Source organism: Watersipora subatra, chromosome 7, assembly GCF_963576615.1.
Source record: "Watersipora subatra chromosome 7, tzWatSuba1.1, whole genome shotgun sequence".
NCBI classification, from domain to species: domain Eukaryota; kingdom Metazoa; phylum Bryozoa; class Gymnolaemata; order Cheilostomatida; family Watersiporidae; genus Watersipora; species Watersipora subatra.
Window position 1 is genome coordinate 49404510 of NC_088714.1, and position 14372 is coordinate 49418881.

The window sequence follows — 14372 nt, forward strand, 5'->3', positions numbered from 1 at the left end:
TGTAATTGTGAAAATATTTGAATGAATGAGGTTGCATGAAAGTGTAAACAGAAGCCATCTTGTTGAGCTACGTTCCATTTGACCCATTTTTGGAACGGGATTCTAATCTTCGGCAATTTCGTGATGGCGGCGATTAACTTTTCGCTTTTGAGCTTTTAAGAGCATGTTATCACATTTCTACATATATTGCACATGCAACACAACAGAGTAAGACATGGTGAATCTTTTGATACCAAATAACTGTAGCGTGAATTTTGTTGCAAGTCAACCTTTAAGCATTAGTAATCTTTTAGAAAAATGAAAAGATTTTCTTTTGGAAACATACCTTTCAAGCAACAACGGTATGCGAGTGCCACTGTACGTAATTTTGATTAATATTCTTAAACTTCCTAATCATTCTTAGTATTGACTAAGTATTATTGCTTTTTAGTTTGTGTATTTTCTTATGTAATTATTATCTGTGAATGTTTAGCTGAAGCTTGTGCAGAGCTGTCATCAACAACAATTTAGTTGAATGTCATTTACTAGTTATTCCGTTTTACAAATTGGACTATGCCTTGTGAAATAACTGCTTTATTTTAATTGTGTATACAGCTCCTATTCACCCTTGCATGTTTATAGTTGTCATGTTCTTGCATTCTGGTTGCCTGTCCACTGACGATAGCACTTGTACAGACTATATGTAAGCATAGTGTCTGGGATAGGAACTGAAACTCACAGTTAAAACCTATGGTGACCAGCTCTAAACTTTACTTTGCAATAATATCTAAAAGCCAAGTCCAGATCAGGGTCAGACTACTGACTATCAATTTTACGAATGAGTAATTGCTTTTGAAATACCACTTCAATATTTGAAGTCCTTTTTTTTAATAGGATATGAATAAGTTTTTACATTGCTTAACTCGCGTTCTTCTATTGCCTACAAATCACAATGGTGACAAATATCAAAGCTGGGATTGAGAGTCATAAGCTAAAATATCAGATGCACTTCTGCTTGCTCAGTTTTTTCTTTTTTTGCAGCAAGCAATGAGCTTTCAATTGATTAGCTATGAAAAGAGTTTAATTTAAATCGGAAAAATCATTCATTCAAAAAATGTGATATTTCTATTTTGTTATTACTAATTGCAGGGTGTTGCTATAACATGTTCTGCACCCACTCTGGTGCTAGACAAGTTATCTAACGAATTGGCGATTCAAGGTTACAAAAGCTTACATATTTGGGGAGGTTTCTGGTCAGAGGAGAGCGGACAAAGGAACTTAGTGAAGGTAAATTAGGGTGTCAAAACACCAAAATATTGAGTGACATAGAATGAACCTTGGTGAAAAACAATATTTTTTTAGATGTATTTTACAAATATTGAGATGAAAAATTTTGTGCTAGTCCGAAAATTTCAATAATATGTATTTGGACGATGTATCTAATAGTATGCAACAAGCTATAGCTTTTTTTTATCTCTGAATGACACTCGTATTGCTTAACTTGCATTTTTGTACCATTTACAATCTCTGTTTGTGAGAAATGTACCTTTTGTTCCAAATCCTGTTCGGCCTGTCATAGCTGTTTTCTGCAGTCACCATTCAATTTTCGGGATTAACGGGGACCAGGGTCTTTTGTGGACAGTGAAAACCCACAAAATAAAAAGTAATGTTTTTAAGTATATACATAAATAAGCCAAACTTTAAGGCCAAAACACTTGCATTGTTTCATAAGCATAATGTATTTGTTTCCTATGTGAAAAGTAAACTTAAGTTCCTTTCATTGACTTTTAGGTCATATTCTAACTTAAATCCAAGTATTTTAACTCAAATTATGAATTGTTTGTAGTATGGGCATAGGTTAGATTTTTATCTGGTTGGAATAGCTGTACAGCAAATTTTGCTATAATGTACATGTATACCTATTATAACGCAAATTCCTCTCAATGTAAAGAATTTATGTAAAGCTTTTGTTTGACCAACATAAGTAATGCCATATAGGGTAAAGTGTCAAGTTGGTGAAAGTTCCCAAAATTATTAACAAAATTTTCATAGTTGTCCTTAAAAATATCGCTTACATTCTTGCCAAACTTGAGCAATGATAAGATGCATAGGGTTCGCTATTATAGATACCAATACATTGTTAAACTAGTTTGTCATTAGAGATTGTCATTTTTGTCAAAAATATGTAAAATGATTCTCCTCGCAAGAAATCAGAAATATACGAAGGGGATCTATCAGTGAAAGCTTTGGAGTGTTAATACAGACGGTTTCCTACTTACGAACATTCAAGTTACAAACAATGGTACATACGAACAGGTCTGCGCGTATATTCATCGATAATACTGACGGTATTACCGACTTATTAGCGGCAGAAAGAGGCGCTACATAGAAGCATCACCCAGCATCCACCTTCCTCTGCCCAGTTCGTTGCAGTGCATAAGTGCGTGAACGTATCTCCAGTGCGCAAAGAACTTTTTTATTTTTCCTGTATGTATTGTAAAGGAGTTTTCCGACCTTTACTTGGCACGATCTAGACTAATAAATAAAAAGAAGAGAGTGTGTGTAGTCCCATTCAGCTTTTTTATTAGCGAAGGAAATTTCACTATTCGAGGAGCGTACATCTATCTGCTCTGCTCAAATAAATGAGAGCGCTCCGTTATATTCAGTAATATCAACTGTTCCGTCCTAACGGCAAACGGTGAGAACACCGGCTAACAAGGTGAATAAATAAGACCGCTAGCGAGTTGGTATGACAACGATAAAAGTGACGATAAATGATAGTGGTATAACATGATATCAGATATAACAATAGCATAACGAGTGAAACAACGGTATAATAAAAGGACAACACATAAAAAAGGACAACAAAGATAAGTTCTAGCATAACGATTAAAACAACGATATAATAATAAAGGACAACACATACGATCAATAAGAAATGCTGTGTAATGGCCCGGCGTCCACCACAGTATTCTCTCCATTTTATTAAAAAGTTTTTTCAGTACAAACCAATTTACAGGTTACTTATACAAGCCTTAAACATACTAATATAAACCTTCAGTATACTTATATACATGTAGGCCTTAAGCATAAGTTACAATACAAAATATAGCACTGAAGCAACTTACGAACAAATTCACTGTACAAACAATTGTTCGGAACGTAACTCGTTCGTACGTTGGGGACCGTCTGTATACCAAGCTGAATGTCATGATATCTAGTCTCAGCAAAATCTATCTTGCTCCCAAGCTCTTCCTGACGATGGATAAATGATAAGTCATACAGACACTGATTTTACTTTGTTAGCTAGCTGCAACAAGTAGCAGTCTGTCTCTTGTGGCTTTTATTCACCTCACCTTCTGTTTGATCTCCAAATTCATGTTTACTACCTTCAAAACTGAATGTTTTTTAATTGTCAAATCAGTTGATATGAGCATCAGAGTTAATTTTTTTGCTGAGCTAGAATTTATTTTGGTCATCTCAAATAGTCTATGAAGATGAACTGTTATAAACGAGCGCACTTGCACAGACATGCTAATGGCAAAGAGTAGCTTTATCATATAAGCAGAGACTAAATGGTGTAAACAAAAGCTGAAAATCTGTTTTAGTAGAAACTTCTAAACTATTTAAAGAATTTCAATAATGTCTATATAATTAATGATTAATGTATAATCCTAAATATTTAGGATTTGTTTGGAGTGCACGAGAGGACAACTCTGCTTTGCAGAGTAACCTGGCAGTAACCCTATGCTTAATTTGTACACGTATGCATTGCGGTGAAAGGCATATTCATACACACCAACCTTACAGTGTTAAAGGCCAACTGAATGAAAAGGGACTTTTATACAATTCATAGTCAATCTGTGCATGGAAAAAATTGACCGTGTAGACAGTTAGGAATTTTACTCAGCTCAAGATTTTGAATCAACTTGGCTTGTACCAACAAATACCCTGGCAGTGTAGAGTGCTGTAAAAGATTATCAGTTGCAATAATTATGCATTCAAATATTCTTAATTATTACAAGGTTAATTAGCATAGTTTTTGTAGTGTCAGTCTAGCAAGGTAAATGTTGCAAGTTCAAATCCAGCGGGATGCGATATTTTTCCATTATCCAACGGTGGCTTTATATGGACAGACACGGTTCTCATCACAGTACAGGCTGAATGTGTAAAATTTTGTAGATTTTGGTGCATTTTGCTTAGAAATAAGAGGAATGGTAACGCTGTAATTATTAGTTTGTAAAATAAAGCTTTTCTTAACCCAACTATTCATTACATTTTATATTTAAAAGATACCATTCTTACCTAATAGTTTGACAAAAAAGCTTTAGCTTAAAAGAAAGCATTAATGATAATGTTTGTTGTTTTTTACTTTTATTGAGTTAACTTGTGTTAACAACATCGAAACAATAATTTTTTAAGGCTTACTAGGTTAATTTTTTTTTAGGCAAAACATCAACATAGTTAGAACTGCAATCTCTTTAGGGCAAACATAATTATGCAGAGTTTTAGTAGGAAAGCATCTTCTGTGTGACCTACATTTAGTACAGCCACCAATATAGCTAGCTGCAAAAGCCTACTCTTCAAGTTTCTGGCCAATCTCCTAAGCATTCTAAAACAACATGATGGAGCACACTTTTTAGTCAGTATTGTCTTAAAGCTGGTTTGATATCTTGGGAAAGTCTGTAAAATGAGTAGTGTTCAACATTCTCCTTATTTTTAACTATACTAACAGGTTAATAACTGGTTTCTTTGCAGGTAGAGCAGCATATTTACCAGTGGAGGCAAAGTGGTCTAGATTGCCTAACCTTCAAACAACAAGTTGATGTTCAATTTCCAAAAAGGCATCCAGTGACTGGAATGACATCCAACCTTAAAGTTCTTTCTGTAGCTGGGCGTGTCTACAATCAGCAAAGTTCTCTTGCGAATCGCTTCTAAGATCTCTAGCTAAAATCATATTTTAAACGTTGTGCAGAGCCATTAGTTACAGCTACCACAACTTCACACATTATACTCGAGGTGCCAGGAGATGGTCCCACAATTTGCAAGACAATTATAGAGCTCAGTGTTTTGAAGCTCTACAGCTTTATTTGACAGAAATAAAATAGTCCACTTTTGTTGATAAATGTTTTATGGTATTCTTGTGAATGCTTTGATTTTTAATCTTTTGGTAATGTAACAGCTGTTTGGCCTGCTTTTGATAGGTTGCTTCATTTGCACTAAAGACTTTTAGATTTATACAAACTCATTGTGTTTTAAGAATATTTTATTTGTCACCGCTGCACTCACTTGAGCAATTTGTTTGACGTACTTATATTGAGCTTTCCTTTTCTGTAAACTCAACTCCTTGACGGGGTTGCTTAAAGAGTCAATTTTTTTCCTTTTGAGTAAGTTTGGGCTTTTTTTAAAGAAATATGCTGACCAATGTTGATAAATGCGAGTTAGATATACATGCATGCAATCTGCACAGTGTGTTTAATGTTACTGCATGGTTTCATCGAAAGCTCTTATCTGAAACCTTTTATAATCCAAAGGGCTCCACATATGCTATATTTCCCAGTTTTGCCTCAGTAGCAATGAATTGACTAAATCAAATTGTATAAGTAATAAATGTGGCCACAGGTATGCAAATCTCCCATGTTTGACATTTATGTTTTAAAAATTGGGTGTCTCTGACTCTTCCAGGCATATTTGGCAGCATGAATATATGCACTGTTTCAATTAATATACGTTTTAAAAGTTTTCTATTTGACAACTAGGATGGTTTCAATACCAATTACTTGATGTCAATACCATCCTAGCTTTTATTGCAACTTATTACAACTTTTTTTAAATGGACAAAGTGCTTGTTTTTGCCATGCATGCCCACTAACAAGCTATTAAGGGAAAGCATAAGTTTTCAATTTTATGAATAATATGTATGATAAACTTTAGATCAAAGCACACACAGATGTGCCTGCAAATCGGTTTTCTTAGGTTCTGTTGGCAAAATCCCTGAAATGGGGTTTCAGGGATTAGTTTGCCTTTTTAACCAATTGATAGAAAATTAAATGATGCAATAAAGGTTCATTACAAGTAAAAAGAACCAAACTAAATATCATAGTTAGCTAAATTTATATAAAAAGAAAAGAAGTAGAGCTTGGAACTAGGACTATCTAATTCAAGATATAAAAACATAATAGGAGGCCCTGAATTTAATGAGAAGATAACTTCTCTTGCAAAAGAGAAGACAACTCAGAATTTTGTATAAAAAATTTCAAATTTTACGCTAATGGGAGGTCCTCCATTTCAAACTACAGAGCCTCCTAACCTGCAAAATTTTCCAAAATGTTGAACTCTCCGGCAAAATTTATGCAAAATGCAAAATAGATACGTATGCGATCAGCATGACCAGTAGAGTTGTTTAAGCATGTTTCTAGCGAAGCCTCCTATCAGAAGCCTCCTATTATCCGAAAGCCCTATATCGTGGATATATTTTCCAAAGTGGCCTCCTATTCAATCTAATTTGACTATATATATATATATATATATATATATATATATATATATATATATATATATATATATATGTATTGGGATGCAGTATCTGAGTATCTATCTACTGATTGCATTAACTCACTTATTTAACACTGGCTATTCAGTGTCTTTGCAAGTCATGTAAGTATTGAATTGCTTTAAATAATAAGCATATATTAGAGTAATAAACTATAATCATCATCTCATTAGTATGAGCAATAATTACTATCTTAACTGTGCAAATTCATGATCATTCTCATGGCTGATGTTATTGTTCTGTCAATCACTACGAGTGACTAGCACAAAAAAGGGGTGTGGCCTAAACGCTCCTTGTTGGCACCGGAAACACTCGTGTTGTTGAATGCACAGTTATCACTCTAGGGGGAGATAAGTCTATGCATGGAACCATAAGATATTTTAACAACATAGATTCTACCATGAAAACTTTATTTGAACGACATCGCATTCTATTTTCCAGCTCTTCTCCTTTAGTGGCCCTTTGGCGTTTAAATAAAAGGCGGCGATTGTATTCTTCGTATATTCCATCAAAATTTTCGAAAAATAAACTTACCCCTTTCAGGGGCGAACTGAATGTCGCCTATATTGTGCAGTTTCCTTTGGGCAGAGCAACATCACCCTGTTGAATGCAAGAAATTTGCGAACTTACATTCAACTTGTCATAGTTCTCCGAACAAATATTCACGGGAAGTTAATACATGTCTCTACCAGTTGATGTATATCGCTTGCAATTAACCTACATGAACAGTGAAACCTCGATTCGTGAACATAATCCGTTCCAGAAGGTTATTCAAAACTAAGTTGTTCGAGATCTAACACAATTATTCCCATAATAATTAATTTATGTAAATTTTAATTCATTCAAAGCCGAGAAAAAACCTTTGGTGAAGTATTTTTTAAACATTTTACACCATAAACTGTACTGTATACTGCATACTATAAATAAAAACGTTTAGCTATAGATCGTGCTTAATTTTATTAAAAGATGTTTCATCTATGATGATGAGAACAAAAAACAAACAGTAAACATTTCGTATGTTTTGCTCTTAAAACATCGAAAATTACTAGGATGAGATACAATACCAAAAATTGCAGAAATTGACAATGAAACAGCAAAAAATGCAACAGATCAGCTACATCAAAAATGATCCAAAAAATCATAAACAGCAATAGCACCTTTACTTCACATACACTGTATTTGAAGGAGAATCTTCCTCCAAAAGAACTTAGGGTATATTGACTAGAGGAGTTGTCCCCGTAACAGATCTCTTCGGTAGAGGGACACCGTCCCAGATGGTTCCTTCCTTTTTGTAAATAATTTATGAAGCATAACTTGCTTCTCTCTTTGTTAATGTTTTTATGCTGTTTCTGAAGCTGTACCAAACATTTAATTCTAATGCGCATGCTCCAGTTTGGTCAAGAACCGAATTTATCTTCGAGATTCGAGACGAACAAATATCAATTATTTGATTGACAACTGAATCGATTGAGAACCAAAGCGTTCGAGAACCGAGGTTCAACTGCATAATATTGTTATAGCCTGTGTTGCAATTTGTTAGAGCTGTCAAGTTTTTATTTCAATTCAAATTTGAAGGCATGTTTTAATTTGATAACTACATTTACAAGAATGCTTAACAGCTCTTTGCACTCATTGATATATTTGTTACAGTTAGCAGCCAAAACTGGTTTTTATGCACAATAGAAGAGTTATGAGCGTTGATCCATTGTAAGCCGAGTTCATTTAACCACGATGAAGCTACCAAATAATATGCTATAAACCTGCAAGCCTATAAATTAGGCAATCTATCACATGCTACGAATAATTATTTAAAAACTAGCAACAAAACAAACCATAATTATAATACATTCAGAAACAAAAATTAACGCTTTTAAAACAAAAATATTAGCATCTTTTGCTTGGCTAGTTTCATTCTGGTTGTTGCCTTCGTTTGAAACCATTTCATATTCTTCTGGCTATTCATTACCTTCCACAGCGCCTTCTTACCTCAGCCCTTCTTCTGCACAGCTGAGCTAGTCAATATTAGCGTCAAAATAATTTTTAGCAGAGCAAACTTTTTCGCGATGCAAATTACACTTCTCGCACAAATAAAGATAAACCGTGTGTAATTAAAAAGGGTTCAAAATTTTAGCCTCAAAATATGTAGTAGCACAGATTTCATCGGAAATGCTCAAAACATTTGTGCTTACATCGAAGTATTAAAACCGTGTTCAACAAGGAACCACTATTAGCCTGATACCGTTATTAATTATTTTTTGTGGTGTTGTGATCAGATATTTTACAAAAAAAAAAACGTTAAGACTTTGACTTGAAAACTGGACATCGATACGCACGGCAAATACAAACGGATTAATATTTATTGATGTAATTGAGACATTGGTAGTACAGTTTTGTGGACACTTTTCTACTGATAATTTGCGATTATGGGTTCTTAAAGATCAATGAATGTCAAATAAGGGGCTCAAATAGAACTAGTGTTCAAATAAAAACGGTTTTCAATTAAAGGGTGGCACTCTATTTTTCAACCCTTCTCCAATAGAAGTGCTCAAAAAGGATTGGCACTCAAAAAAGGTAACGTTCAAATACAGGTTTGTAACACATATTATTGTTGGTCCATCTATAACAGATTAAACATAACAGATAAAGTGATAATAATTATGCTATGTTTTACATGTGTTAGAATATGAGTTGAAACACCACCTGACTGTCTATATGCTGAAAATGGCCTTAAAAGAACCTAGCAGGTGCAAATCAATAAAAAAGATCTAACACAGCACACTAAAGTTTTAAAAAGTATAAAAATTCAGCTATGCATTCACCATTATCTAGAGTCATTTCCAAATCAGCGCACCAACCTGCTCATGAGTGTCACACATCTTTAGTGAACATTCAATACAGTAGCAAACAACAACTTGTCCTTCACAGTTATGACAGTCACAGACCATTGATGCAGGTGATGCAACATCTTGTATAGTCAATTGTGCTGAAGGTAACTCATCAAATGTAGTCATATCATACTCAGTTCTAAATCAGAATATATAGACAAGTTCACTTTACTAAAATAGCTCACCAAACAGACAACATATATATTAGTCATGACGATTAGAAACGCTCTAGAGACAAATGTTCATAGCTTTAGTGTGGCTCATGTTTATTTGATAGCAGCATGAATTTTATTTAAAATTATGTCATACATTTAACCTAATAAATGTGTACTGTTTTCCTATTTGATGCTTCCCCTGTAATTATTTCTGTATACGATGTAATGAACTTGTACCTAATGTCTGTTCTTATAACCAAGTTCAATAGTGAGGATTTCGTAAAAAAGTTATTCAAGCATTCTAAAATGGCAAAATGAAGTTATTGATAGATAAAACAATACTCTCAAGTTATTTCCATTTTGAATGAAGAGCTCAATATGAAATAAGTACTACAGAACATATTTTTAAGATGATATTTTATGTTGAATAACATGAAATAGTCAGGTAACAATTAAAGTATAATTAAAAGAGATAATTTATCTTTCTTTACAAAAAGATAAGCAAATTGTTTGTAATTGTAAACTCAAGCTGTCATCTTATTTATCTTTTGTATGGTTAATGCTTTTCTCAGACTCAAGAAACAAATAGTAATTCTACACAGGCATGCGTTCCTATTTTTCTACATTGACGTAAAAATTCCTTGCTCAACAGGTAGTCAAACTTTTGTCAATGTTTTGATAGTCACCGATTCTCTCTCTCCATCTCACTGTTAGTCAATTCGACTAAGACTGCCATGGTTTTTGTATTATTGCAGTCCTCTTTAATAGACTCGCCTTTTTAGATTTTTTCAATGAGGGTGTTGGTCAATAAGAGCAGGTTTGTGCAGCAAAGAATGTCTTCATTTGAGATCTTATCATACTACATAACTCCTATAATTCCCCTTTGCTGTCTCATCAGGAATGCATGTGGTCAATTTCTAGAACATATCTAATTTGTGTTTGTTAATGTACTAGTATATTGCAGTGTCTTGTACGGTGGAGTAATCAGTAGTACTGCAAACAGTTACCCTTCACAAACCTCATGGCAATAAATCCCCATTCACTGGACATACCAACTGCATCAATGGAACTACATTTACAGGGTGCGCATGGACATACATGGGGTTGCTGAGTAAGATCAAATTGGAATTAGTAAGGATGGTAGTCCAAGAACAGTATTTAGTGCAGTAACTGATGCGAGTATAATATTATTGTAAAGAATATAGTGAGACCACAGTCTATAGCACAAAGTCTCAACAGCAGAGGTCATTACATATATACTGTATACAGTGTGTTTAATCATCACTGCTGCATATCATGATTACTGTGTCTTAAAATTTTATCATTATAATCCTTTACCATGCATTATGATTGTAAAATAAATATATAATAACCAGGTCTATAAGCCACGTAGCTTCAATAATTTGAGAGAATGTTTTACTTACAGACATGATCTGCATATGATATTGCTATGTTCTGAGTAGTCTCCTTCCAAACATGTTTTACAAAAGACATGGTGACACGGGAGTTGTTTAGGGTTAGTCATAGAGTTGAACTGCTGATAGCAATATCCACATCTGTAGTCCTCACTCAATTGAAAGTCAGCCATCTTGTCAGTGCTGTGCTGTAACATTTTACTCAAAAGTTTATGTAATACTAGCAGCATAACAATAAGGCAGTGCGTGCTGTTTGCACCTTGTTATTGTCAAACTAAGATAATTATATGATAAATTTTTTGCAAGCAGGAACCCTGCCGATGGCCAAAACATTAGTTTGTTTCATTACAACGCAAGGTGACAAAAAAGCTGCAACATAGAACTAACAAGCACATCTTGTTCTTGACTAAAAAGCCGCCTTTTCAAATAAAACTGAACTGCGTAAAAAGTCACTTCTTCAAATGAAGCTGAACTGCGAGGCTTCTACAGTACTTTTCACTGAACAGAAGATGACAAGTATACTCGAAATTGTATGTAACCCTTAGTTCTAGAGTAACAATGCAATTTCGTACAGATGTGTTAAGTAAGTTGTCTTGTTTTGTAAAACTTCAGTATTCTGCTATATCAAACAACAACCTGTGTTAGTGTAAATCATGTCCTAGTAAATCTGTTTTTATAAACCACCTTGCTATGATCACAGTGCTGTTGTACATAAGAGTCATTAAAACATGATGCACAATATAAAAATATGCTTTTCACAAAGTAGACAACCACCAAGCAATAAGGCAACTAGTGCCCCAAGGACCAACAAAAAATATGTGCAATCGCCTTCATGTAAGCCTATAATTAGCTAAAGAGTACAAACGGAAATGAAAATTGCTCAAAAAACCGATTGAGAACAAAGCATTGTAGGACATGTCCGAAAGACGCCATACCAATATCTCACAATTAGAGCCTACCAAGGCTAAAAATGTGAACTCATAAATGATAAAAAAACTATTGGGTTATGTATATAAGCTAAAAAACCCCGTCAACTAGTATTAGTAAATATTTAAACATTAAAAGAAACAGAGAAAGAAAGGCTGTAAATGAAGCTAGCCAAGTCAGAGTTACAAGGCCAAGAGAGAGCAATATAGAATCAAACTATCATCAGTAACCACAAGCTTGTCATCCTTAACTACTTGCACGAGCAATCTTGAAATCCTTATTAACCATCTACAAACAAGCTGCAACTCTACACATTATGGCAATCAGTTACATGGACTATAACAATTAGACTAGTTACTGACTTCAGCTTTGTGAGACAACAAACTAGCATTGTGTATGACACAATAAATCTATCGAAACATCACTAAATTGTGTGATTCAGTGAGGCACCAGATGACGATGTAGAATGGGGACTGGAGATATATATTCTCTATCGCATTTTTTTACCTACAACTTTCTCATCAATCTTTTGTTAGGATTTATGATCAAAAGTATTAAAAGCAACATATGTGTTTAAAGTGCGCAAAAGCAACCTTGTAGCATTTGAAGCTACGCAGAACTACTCACTCATACACCAACTATCTTAATCAAATTTCTCAACACTAATAGATCTCACTTGGATCTTCCTAACACACACTCAAAAATTGTGAACTAGAACCGCTAGTAAACTATAGTTTTCATCACCTTGAAATTTAGTCAAATTTTTCTATTAAAATCTTGAAAGAAATGGTCGTTTCACATAATGTGTTCTCATTACAGCGCCAATGGTAGGAGATATTGTAAGCTATTTAATTTGACAGTTACAAATTGCTTTCTAACATTAATGACCAACAGCGTATACTTAAAATCTTATTAATATATTTCTATTCATAAAAAGTCAAATATGTAAACTGTAATGTAGGGCTGGTTTACCGTCGTTTGAGAAGGTTAGATATTTCTCGATATCTCCGCTTTCTTGATACCTACGTATACTCGTACAACTTTTGGCTAGAGCTAAAGCGAAACTGCTGGGAGTTTTCAATCTGTCAAGCCTGTAATCCTTAGATTCAGAACTTCGTTCTGTTTTTTGCGAGGAGGGTAATGACACTTACAAAAAATCTAAGCTGATAAATAAATGTCTTAAATCAGAGGTGTCAAACACATGGCCGCGGGCTACATGTGGCCCGTCACGTCATTTTATGTGGCCCGCGAGAGCGTAATTACTCTTTCACTCGCGACGGATAGCTCTCGTATTTATAACGTTGCTAGGCACCCGCCGTGAGTTATCTTGCCAAGGTTATTTATCTATTCATTGTATTGTTATTTTTAAATTGCATAACAGTAATTTTGAATAGTCAGATATAAAATTTTCTGGCAAATCAAACAAACGCACAAATATGCCTCAATGATACCTCTGGCAAAAGGTATATCTAAAATACTACACCCGTATTGACATCTAGCTAAACTGAAAATCACTGCGGTCGCTTTTAAATTTATCGTTCGCGATCAATTTTTTTCAACTCCAGAAGTAAATATGCAGATTCAGAAGGGATACGACAGTGAAAGACTGCATAAATTGAAACATTATTTTTATTTTTCGAAGTTTTTATTAACTTTTTATTTTGCCAATTTGAATCGTTATGCTCGAATAAAAATGCCCTTTTTAGGCTGTCAGCCGTAATCAGACTAAAGTTATCATTCAATATCGATAGGATCATATTGATTCTTAGAGCTGCCCCTGAAGTCTAAAAAATCAAGAACAGAGTTACCGAAATTATTTATTATTGTTTGAAACATGTTTGTGACAATTTATTTGAGTTATTTTGGGATGTAGATTTGCTTTGCTTTAAAGGATAATACTTGCGAGGAAAAATTCGATATTAGAGTTTCGTGATTTTCATGTTCATGACTAACTGTATATGTATAAATAATGTTCATAACTTTGTATTGTATGTAATGAATAAGTAATTTTAGTCCAACACTGTATATTTGGCAATTTATTTGATGCAAGTCTACTTTTGTTTCAGCAAGTAGCAAATATTTTTTTCTGCATACATATTGGTTTTGTGTTGCTGCTGTTGCAATTATTTAGTGTCTGCAGGTTTAATGTGTGTATGCTAACAAATTCATGTTCTTAGAACCTCATAATTTTTGATTTCACTGAAAGTATGCCCATGTTAATAGGTATTGTGTAATTTTTCTGATTTTTTTTCGAAAACAAGTGTTCTACATGTTTTGCTGTGCAACTGTCCTGTTTGCAACTTTAAATAATAAAACAAAGTTATTTAATATCAAAGACTAGTTAAAGTTATTTTACATTATTCGATTACATTTCGTTACAATTATAAGTTGCATCTGGCCCTTTGAGGACAGCCAATACGCTGATGTGGCCTTAGGTGAGAATGAGTTTAACACACTT

General features: G+C 34.0%; 1 protein-coding gene and 1 long non-coding RNA gene across 3 annotated transcripts in view; one reads left to right on the top strand and one right to left on the bottom strand.

Annotated features, from left to right (window-relative positions):
- LOC137400049 (uncharacterized) overlaps nucleotides 1-5446 on the top strand; it is a 34574-nt gene extending 29128 nt beyond the window's left edge. For both annotated transcript variants that reach the window (XR_010979207.1, XR_010979208.1), the window contains exons 5-6: nucleotides 1129-1266; nucleotides 4738-5446. This is a non-coding gene — a long non-coding RNA (uncharacterized lncRNA). The remainder of the gene's footprint in view (nucleotides 1-1128; nucleotides 1267-4737) is intronic.
- The window catches only part of LOC137400858 (uncharacterized), a 259198-nt gene that overhangs the window by 158652 nt on the left and 86174 nt on the right, over nucleotides 1-14372 (bottom strand). The window lies entirely within an intron of this gene.